The following is a 9,871-nucleotide window of genomic DNA, read 5'->3' on the forward strand; positions in this document are numbered from 1 at the left end:
ATGCATTTGCTATCTATTTTAAGAATTTAAAGTAACATTTTAGAATTTATTGAGTTTTTCTACTTCTTTCTATCCAATAGTCTATTCTATTATTAGAAACAATAAGGTGGGCTGGGTGCGGTGGCTCATGCCTGTAGTCCCAGCACTTTAGGAGGCTGAAGCAGACAGATGTCTTGAGCCCAGGAACTCAAGACCAGCCTGGGCAACATGGCAAAACCTCGTCTCTACAAAACACACACAGACACACACACACACAAATTACCCAGGCATGGTGGTGTGTGCTTGTAGTCCCAGCTGCTTGGGAGGCTGAGGTAGGAGGATTGGTTGAGCTTGGGTTGTTGAGGCTGCAGTGAGCTGTGATCACACCACTGCACTCCAGCTTGAGTGACAGACCAAGACCCTGTTTCTAAAGGAAAAGAAGGCCTGGGTCGGGCGCAGTGGCTCATGGCTGTAATCCCAGCACTTTGGGAGGCTGAGGCGGGTGAATTACCTGAGGTCAGGAGTTCGAGACCAGCCTGGCCAACATGGTGAAACCCCGTTTCTACTAAAAATACAAAAATTAGCTGGGTATGGTGGGAGCACCTGTAATCCCAGCTACTCGGGAGGCTGAGGCAGGAGAATCGCTTGATTCTCCGCCGGGAGGCGGAGGTTGCAGTGAGCCGAGATCGCGCCATTGCACTCCAGCCTGGGGGACAAAAGCAAGACTTCGTCTCAAAAAAAAAAAAAAAAAAAAGATGGCCGGGCATGGTGGTTCATGCCTGTAATCCCAGCATTTTGGAAGGCTGAAGCAGGGGGATCTCTTGAGCCCAGGAATTGGGGAGTAGCCCAAGGAACACAGTGAGACCCTATCTCTACAAAACAATTTTAAAAATTAATTATCCGGGCATGGTGGCATGCCCGGTAACTAGGTGATTCTAGTTACTTGGGAGACCAAGACATTACTTGAGCCCAGGAGTTTGAGGCTGCAATGAGCCATGTTCCCAAACTGCACTCCAGTTTGAGTGACAAAGCAAGACCCCATCTCAGGCCAGGGGTGGTGGCTAACGCCTGTAATCCCAACAATTTGAGAGGCTGAGGCAGGTGGATTGCTTGAGCCCAGGAGTTTGGGATTAGCCTGGCCAACATGGCAAAACCCCAAATCTACTACTACTACTACTACTACTACTACTAATAAAAAACTGGCCAAGGTGGTGTGCGCCTGTAATCCCAACTACTCAGGAGGCTGAGGCACGAGAATCGCTTGACAGGAGCAGAGGTTGCAGTGAGCTGAGACTGCACCACTGCACTCCAGCCTGGGTGACAGAGTGAGACTGTGTCTTAAAAAACAAAAAAGACCCTGTCTCAAAAAAAAAAGAAATAATAAGGTGGCAGGATATATGATATATAGAGAAAAATCAATACTAAAATCAATAGTTATGACAGTATGACATTGGAGCAGCAGTAGACATAGAGATCAATGGAAGATAATAGAGTCCAGGAATAAAACCCATATATATGATAAAGATGGCATTTCAAGTCAGTAGAGAAGGATGGGATTAATCAATAAATGATGTAGAAAAAAATTGGCTCCCCTTTTGGCTCCCCTACCTCACACTATATACCAACCTATTCTAGATGTAATAAAGACCGAAAAATATTTAAATACCATCAAAATAGTCAAGAGAATATTTTCATAACCTTAGGGGTGAAAAAGGCTTTTCTGAACCAGACCCACAGTTCAGAAGCCTTATGCAAGAGACTGGCAGTTTGGACTACACACAAATGTCAAATTTCTGTAAGGTGACACTCTATAAGCAAAGTGAAATGACAAAGTAGGAAAATATTTTCAACATGTATAAGAGACAAGAAGTTAATGTGTCTGTGTGGTGGTTTAAAAATATGTCCATGAATTCTGTGATACTCTTCCTTTCAAGAGGTGAACCTTATTCCCCTCCACTTGAGTGTGGGCTGGACTTAGTGACTGGCGTCTAAAGAATAGCATAAAGTGGAAGTGATGGTGTGTGACTTTGGAGACTCAGTTAAAGGCAGAGTGGCTTTCATCTTGGTCTCTTTCTCTCTTGGATCACTTGCTCTGGGGGAAGCCAGCTGCCATGTTATGAGGGCACTCAGGCCCTGTGGAGAAGTCCAGATGGTAAGGAACTGTCTTGCCAACAACCATGTGAGTAAGCCATCTTGGAAGCAAATCCTTCAGCCCCAGCCAAGCCTTCAGATAACGGCAGCTCCAGCCAGCCGTTTGACTGGAACCCACCTGGGCCACTCTTGGATTCCTGAGAAACTGAGATAATACATTTTGCTGTTTTAAGCTGCTACGTTTTGAGATGATTTGTTATACAGCTATAATCAGTTAACAGTTGCACTTGGCTGGCTGGGCATGGTGGCTCATGCCTGTAACCCCAGCACTTTGGGAGGCCAAGGCAGGAGAATCGCTTGAGCCCAGGAGTTCCAGACCAGTCTCTGCAACATAGTGAGACTCCATCTTTACAAAAAAAAAGTTAAAAATTAGCTGGGCATGGTGGGGCACACCTGCAGTCCCAGCTACTTAGGAGGCTGAAGTGGGAGGGTGGCACGTGCTTGTATTCCAGCTACTCGGGAGGCTAAGGCACTAGAATCGCTTGAACCCAGGAAGCAGAGGTTGCAGTGAGCCGAGATCTTGCCATTTCACTCCAGCCTGGGTGACAGAGCAAGACTCCATCTCAAAAAAAAAAAAAAAAAAAAAAAAAATCACCCTGTTAAGTATAAGCTCTGACAAATGCATAGTCCTATCATAATCAAGACATAGAACAATCGTAGAATCACTCTAACAGTTCCCTCAAGATCAAGATCAAGAAGTCAACCCCTTCTTGATCCCAAGGAACTCATTGACCTGTTTTTCTGTCAAAAGGGTCAAATTTAATCACTAAAATGATCTACAGTACTATGGAAAAATTTGTAAGCATAGAAAACACACAAACCAACTCTTTTTAAAAAGTGAGATATTTAAAAAGTTTACCATACCAACAGAATGAAGATAGCTTCACATTTTACTACAGATGTGCAGATATTCATCAAAGTCCACCATTGTCATATATATGGCTCAACAGTAATATTTAAGAATATACTGGCCAGGGCCGGGAGTGGTGGCTCACGCCTGTAATCCCAGCACTTTGGGAGGCTGAGGCGGGCAGATCATGAGGTCAGGAGATTGAGACCATCCTGGCCAACATGGTGAAATCCCATCTCTACTAAAAATAGAAAAATTAGCTGGGTGTGGTGGTGTGTGCCTGTAATCCCAGCTACTCAGGAGGCGGAGGCAGGAGAATCACTTGAACCAGGGAGTCGGAGGTTGTGGTGAGCCAAGATCACTCCACTGCACTCCAGCCTGGTGACAGAGCGAGACTCTGTCTCAAAAAGAAAAAGAAAAAATACTGGCCAGGCACGGTGGCTCATGCCTGTAATCCCAGCACTTTGGGAGGCCGAGGCGGGTGGATCACCTGAGGTCAGGAGTTCGAGACCAGCCTGGCCAACATGGTGAAACTCCATCTCTACTAAAAATACAAAAATTAACCAGGTGTGGCGTCACACACCTGTAATCCCAACTACTCGGGAGGCTGAGGCAGGAGAATCATTTGAACCCAGGAGGCGGAGGTTGCAGTGAGCTGAGATTGTGCCATTGCACTCCAGCCTAGGTGACAAGAGAGAAACTCTGTCTCAAAAAAAAAAAAAAAAAAAAACTGTAAAATAACAATCTTTAGAAGAGTTAGAATAATGTGATTTTTGTTTGTTTTTTTTGAGACAGGGTCTTGCTCTGTCATCCAGGCTGGAGTGCAGTGATGTAATCTTGGCTTACTGCAACCTCTGTCTCTCAGGTTCAAGAGATTCTTGTACATTAGCCACCCGAGTAGCTGGGATTACAGGTGTGTGCCACCATGCCAGCTAATTTATTTGTATTTATTTATTTATTTATTGAGACAGAGTCTTACTCTGTCACCCAGGCTGGAGTGCAGTGGCGTGATCTCAGCTCACTGCAATCTCTGCCTCCTGGGTTCAAGCGATTATCCTGCCTCAGCCTCCCCAGTAGCTGGAATTACAGGCATGTGCCACCACCACACCCGGCTATTTTTTTTTGGGGGGGGGTAGATATGGGGTTTTGCCATGTTGGCCAGGCTGGTCTCGAACTCCTGACCTCGTGATCTGCCCGCCTCAGCCTCCCCAAGTGCTGGGATTACTGTGTGAGTCACTGCGCCTGGCCAATTTTTGTATTTTAGTAGAGAAGGGGCTTCACCATTTTGGCCAGGCTGGTCTCAAACTCCTAAACTCAAATGATCAGCCCGCCTCAGCCTTACAAAGTGCTGGGATTACAGGCGTGAGCCACTGTACCCAGCCCTCAAAAGCTATTTTTTAACATATTAAGATTGGCAAAGTACGTACCATTTGACCCAGAAATTCTACCTTCTAAGAATGTACGCCGGGCACGGTGGCTCCTGCCTGTCTGTAATCCCAGCACTTTGGGAAGCTGAGGCGGGCAGATGGCTTCAGTCCAGGAGTTCAAGACTAGCCTGGGCAATATAGAGAAATACCCGTGTCTACAAAAATTGCAAAAAATTAGCTAGGCATGGTGACATGCGCCTGTAGTCCCAGCTACCTGGGAGGCTGAGTTAGGAGAATCATCTGAGCTTAGGAGGTTGGGGCTGCAGTGAACCATGATGATTGCACCACTGCACTCCAGCCTGGGAAAGAAAAAAAAAAGTTTCCCACATAGTCATATTACTCAATGCGTAGTCCATGAATCAAGAGCATCAGCATCACTTGAGAGGTCTACATTTCAATGAGATCCTCAAGCAATTTCTATACACGTTAACATTTGAGGAATACTGCTACAGAGTACTCATGCAGAAGAGCAAAGATATATCTTTGGGGATTTAAACAGCGTTATTTGTAATATGGACAATTTTTTTTAAAAAAGTTAATATCCATCAATAGGGAACAGTTAAAAGTCTAGCCAGGCTTGGTGGCACACAGCTGTAGTCCCAGCTACTTGAGATGCTGAGGCAGGTCGATGGCTTGAGCCCAGGAGTTTGAGGCTGTAGTGCACAATGATTGTGGGCAGGAAACAGGACCTCGACTTTGGACCAGATTCAAGACTGGCTGAAACAGGGAAGAGGCACAGAAAGAACTTCTCCGTAAGACACGCCCACCAGCACGACAGTTTACCATTGCCATGGCGACACCCAGAAGTTACTGCCTTTTTCCATAACAACCTGGAAGTTACCACCCCTTTTCTGGAAATTTCTGAATAACCCACTCTTTAATTTGCATGTAATTAAAAGTCAATATAAATGTGACTGCAGAAGTTTCCCTGAGTTGCTGCTCTCCACACACTGCCTAGAGGGTGGCCTTGCTCGGTAGGAGCAGTCATGGGGCTGTAAAACTGCATCCTCAATAAAGCTGTATCTTCTACCACATGCTCAGGAAAGAACCATGAGCCTTATTGGGCTAATCGCCAATTTGTGTGTTCACCTGCCCTGCATCAGTTGTGCCTGTGAAAAACTACTGCACTCCAGCTGTTACCGGTTGAGGGTAATTGTCCAGGTTCTTGGTGTTTTGCACAAAGAATTCGACAAAACACACAAACAAAGCAAGGCAATGAAAGCAGAGATTTTGTTTGTTTGTTTTTTTAATTACCGTGCCCGCGAGACGGAGTCTTGCTGTGTCGCCCAGGCTGGAGTGCAGTGGCACGATCTCGGCTCCTGGGTTCAAGCAATTCTCCTGCCTCAGCCTCCTGAGTAGCTGGGATTACAGGCTTGCGCCACCACGCCCCGCTAATTTTTGTATTCTTAGTAGAGATGGGGTTTCACCATGTTGGCCAGGCTGATCTCCAACTCTTGACCTCTTGATCCACCAAAAGCAGAGATTTATTTTAAAGGAAAGTACAATCCACAGAGTGGGAGCAAGCTCCAGCAAGTGGCTCAAGAGCATTGGTGACAGAATTTTCTGGGGTTTAAATACAATCTAGAGGTTTCCCATTGGTTCACCATATGCAAATGAAGTAGTGGCCCACTGCCAGTCTAATTGTGGGAGGGGACCAATCAAAATGAAGAGAGTAGGCCTGCTATCAGTCTGACTGGTTGTGAGAGGGGACCAATCAGACGTACTTTCATTTTTCAAATGCCATACAGAGAAAGGAGGGTTTGAAAAGGGAGTACTCTCTGATATTCAGTCAGCATGATTCGGCCTTAGGTTCCCTGCCTCCGGACCCTATTTTCCTGCCTCTCAGCCTGGACAATGTAGTGAGACTCTGTCTCTAGAAAAACACAAGAAAGTTCCGGGCGCGGTGGCTCACGCCTGTAATCCCAGCAGTTTGGGAGGCCGAGGAGGGCAGATCACGAGGTCAGGAGATCGAGACGATCCTGGCTAACACAGTGAAACCCCGTCTCTACTAAAAATACAAAAAATTAGCCAGGTGTGGTGGTGGGCGCCTGTAGTCCCAGCTACTCTGGAGGCTGAGGCAGGAGAATGGCGTGAACCCGGGAGGTAGAGCTTGCAGTGAGCCGAGATCACGCCACTGCACTCCAGCCTGGGAGAGAGAGCCAGACTCCATCTCAAAAAAAAAAACACCAAAAAAAAAAAAAAAAAAGGAAAAACGCAAGAAAGAAAGGAAAGTGGTAGTATATCCACATAATGGAAGACTAGACAACTATGAGAAAAAGAGGTAGATTTATGCTTAGTGACATGAAAGAAGCCCAAGACATATTAGAATTGAATAATTAGAAGAAAAAAACCCTAAACTAATCTAAAAATCTTTTTTTCTTTTTTTTTGAGACCGAGTCTCACTCTGTTGCCCAGGCTGGAGTGCAGTGGTGCGATGTCAGCACACTGCAATCTCCGCCTCCCAGGTTCAAGCGATTCTCCTGCCTCCGCCTCCGGAGTAGCTGGGATTACAAACGCCCGCCACCACGCCCGGCGAATTTTTGTATTTTCAGTAGAGACAGGGTTTCGCCATGTTGGCCAGGCTGGTGTTAAACTCCTGACCTCAGGTGATCCGCCCACCTTGGCCTCCCAGAGTGCTGAGATTATAGGCGTGAGCCAAAGCGCCTGGCTTTTTTTTTTTTTTAGACAGAGTCTCGATCTGTTGCCCAGGCTGGAGTGCAGTAGCGTGATCTCGGCTCACTGCAACCTCTGCCTCCCGGGTTCAAGTGATTCTCGTGTCTCAGCCTCCCAAGTAGCTGAAACTACAGGCACAAGCCACAACGCCTGGCTAATTTTTTTTTTTTTTTTGAGACGGAGTTTCACTCTTGTTGCCCAGGCTGGAGTGCAGTGGCGCGATCTCAGCTCACTGCAACCTAGGCCTCCTGTATTAAAGCGATTCTGCTGTCTCAGCCTCCCGAGTAGCTGGGATTACAGGTGCAAGCCACCACCCCAGCTAATTTTTTGTATGTAGAGACGGGGTTTCACCATATTGGCCAGACTGGTCTCAAACTCCTGACCTCAGGTGATCCACCCGCCTAGGCCTCCCAAAATGCTGGGATTACAGGCGTGAGCCACCACGCCCAGCCTAAATATTACTTTTATAATTGAAAGAGACTCTATCTAGACCAGCCGATGGGGGAAAAATATCAAGGATGTTGTGGAGTATCTAGCTCTCATTACACAGTGTAACTTCAGTCCTTGCCAACTAAACACGAAATAAAACCTTCAATAGCTCCCCACAGCTTTCAGGATAAAGTCCAGATCCTTCAGTGTGATCCAAGTCTGTTTACTGCTTCTACCATATTCCAACCCCCCACTGCACCTACTGTTCCAGCCAGCAGAACCACCTGCTTTCTTTGCACAGGCATTGAGCTCTTTCTTCTCCAAGCATTACCACAGGTGATTCCTGCCTCTGAAATCTCTGCCCCGAATATATGATATCATGTATATGCATATACTATACAATGATCCCTAGCACTTAGTAAAAGCTCTATAAATGTTGGGTATGATTATTATAACATGTCTCATTATATTGAATTACTTGTGTACTTAATCTTGTCACTGAACTGTACACCTCTTGAAGATAAAAGATAAGGACTTCTGTGCTTTACTGTCCCGGAGCACAGGGACAGATTAAGTGCTTAACAAAAGCATGGCAGGGCGCAGTGGCTCATGCCTGTAATCCCAGCACTTTGGAAGGCCGAGGCGGGCGGATTGCTTGAGCCCAGGAGTTTGAGACTAGCCTGGGCAACATAGCAAAACCTTGTCTCTACAAAAAATACAAAAAAATTAACTGGGCATGGTGGCGCACACCTGTAGTCCCAGGTACCCAGGAGGCTGAGACGGAAGGACTGCTTGAGCCCAGGAGGCGGACGTTGCAGTGAGCTATGATTGCTCCACCGCACTCCATCCTGGGCGACAGAGGGAGACTCTATTTCAAAACAAAAATAAAAACAAAATAACAAAAGTGTATGTTCAAGGACACCTTCCTAACCCTTACATCACACCTTTTCTTCCCATTTAATGTGTCTTCCTCTTTCTTCTTGGCCAAGGAAACTCATATCCATTTCTTTTGACTACATCAAACCACATGGATTTTTCCCTTCTCCACACTCCAACAATACAATAACTTTCATTTGTATAGCACATCTCACTCTTCAGAGTGTTCATATTTATTATTTCTTTTTCCTCACAGCAACCCCAGTACTGAGGACACAGGCCAGGGGTGGGGAGGAGCAGGAAAATGTTTACTAAGGGTCAACTAAGTGCAAGGCGATTTACCCAAATTATCTCTTTTAATCCCTTAACAATCCTTACAGGTGGACGTTTTAATAATCCCCATTTCACGACTGTGGAAATTAGACCTCAGTAAGATTTCATAACCTGCTGAAGGACACACAGGTATTAAGTAGTAGAGATGGGTTTTGAAGCTGGTGTCTCTGACTTTAAAGTCCCTACTGGTTCCATGACACCAAGTAAACAGATTTGCCTATTAACCACATTCCTCCAAGCTGCCCTGGGCAGGAGGTAATATAATACTTCCTGATTTCTTGCCCACCACATCTTCCACCAGACCACTTTGCCGTTATATAAAGTCTGTGGGCACAATTTAACAATGAATCACATGCCATCTTACCTGGTTACCTCATTGTTTCATTTACATTAGATTCCACAACAAGATTGGTAACATCCCCCTTTCCCCAGGCAGGAATTGTGTCATCTTAACCTCCCTGAGCCTCAGTATCCTCTTCTTTCAAATGTCTACCGTACAGGACTGTTGCAGAGATTAAATATCAGTTGTAAAGATGTTTGACATAATGTCTCGCACAAACTCTCCAGAAATATTTATTGCATCTCAACATCTTTTTCATCTCCTTCAACACGTCAGACAGGCCTGAGTGCCTGGGTTTGGCTATGCCAGTTCCTGTTGATTACTGATATAACAACGTTGGATCAGGAGTATTTTAGTGGGCAGATGTTGAATTTTCTGCCTTCCACCCACTAAAAGGTTTGCATCAAACCAGTCCAGGATAACTCATACTGGATCCCTGTCAGTTGATATAGTTAAGCTAATTCTACAGATAACAAAGAGTCTTGGGTACGTTTAGCTAGCAAATGCAGATCTGCCAAGACTCCAACCCAGTTCTTAAGGTATCTGGGTCTGGACTCCTTCCGCTCCACCAAGCCACCTTCCAAAGGTCTACCTGAAAATAACTAATGAGCAGAAACTATAGGGGGAAGGGGAAAAGACCCCTTATCTTGTTGTTTCTTGCTTTTCCTCGCAGCCCCGCCCTTTTTGCTTCGAAGGACGAGTTTTTCCTGAATTCACAATACTTTTGCATTGAAGATGTCCGGTCCCTTTAAGGTCTTGGGTGACGTAATGACTAGCCCCGCCCCCTCTCTTCTCGCTTCTCAGCCCTGCCCA

At 45.8% G+C, this 9,871-nt stretch overlaps 1 long non-coding RNA gene across 1 annotated transcript in view; it reads right to left on the bottom strand.

Annotated features, from left to right (window-relative positions):
• LOC134728466 (uncharacterized) overlaps positions 1–9,871 on the bottom strand; it is a 41,627-nt gene that overhangs the window by 21,659 nt on the left and 10,097 nt on the right. The window lies entirely within an intron of this gene.

Source organism: Pan paniscus, chromosome 10 (assembly GCF_029289425.2).
Source record: "Pan paniscus chromosome 10, NHGRI_mPanPan1-v2.0_pri, whole genome shotgun sequence".
Taxonomy (NCBI): Eukaryota; Metazoa; Chordata; class Mammalia; order Primates; family Hominidae; genus Pan; species Pan paniscus.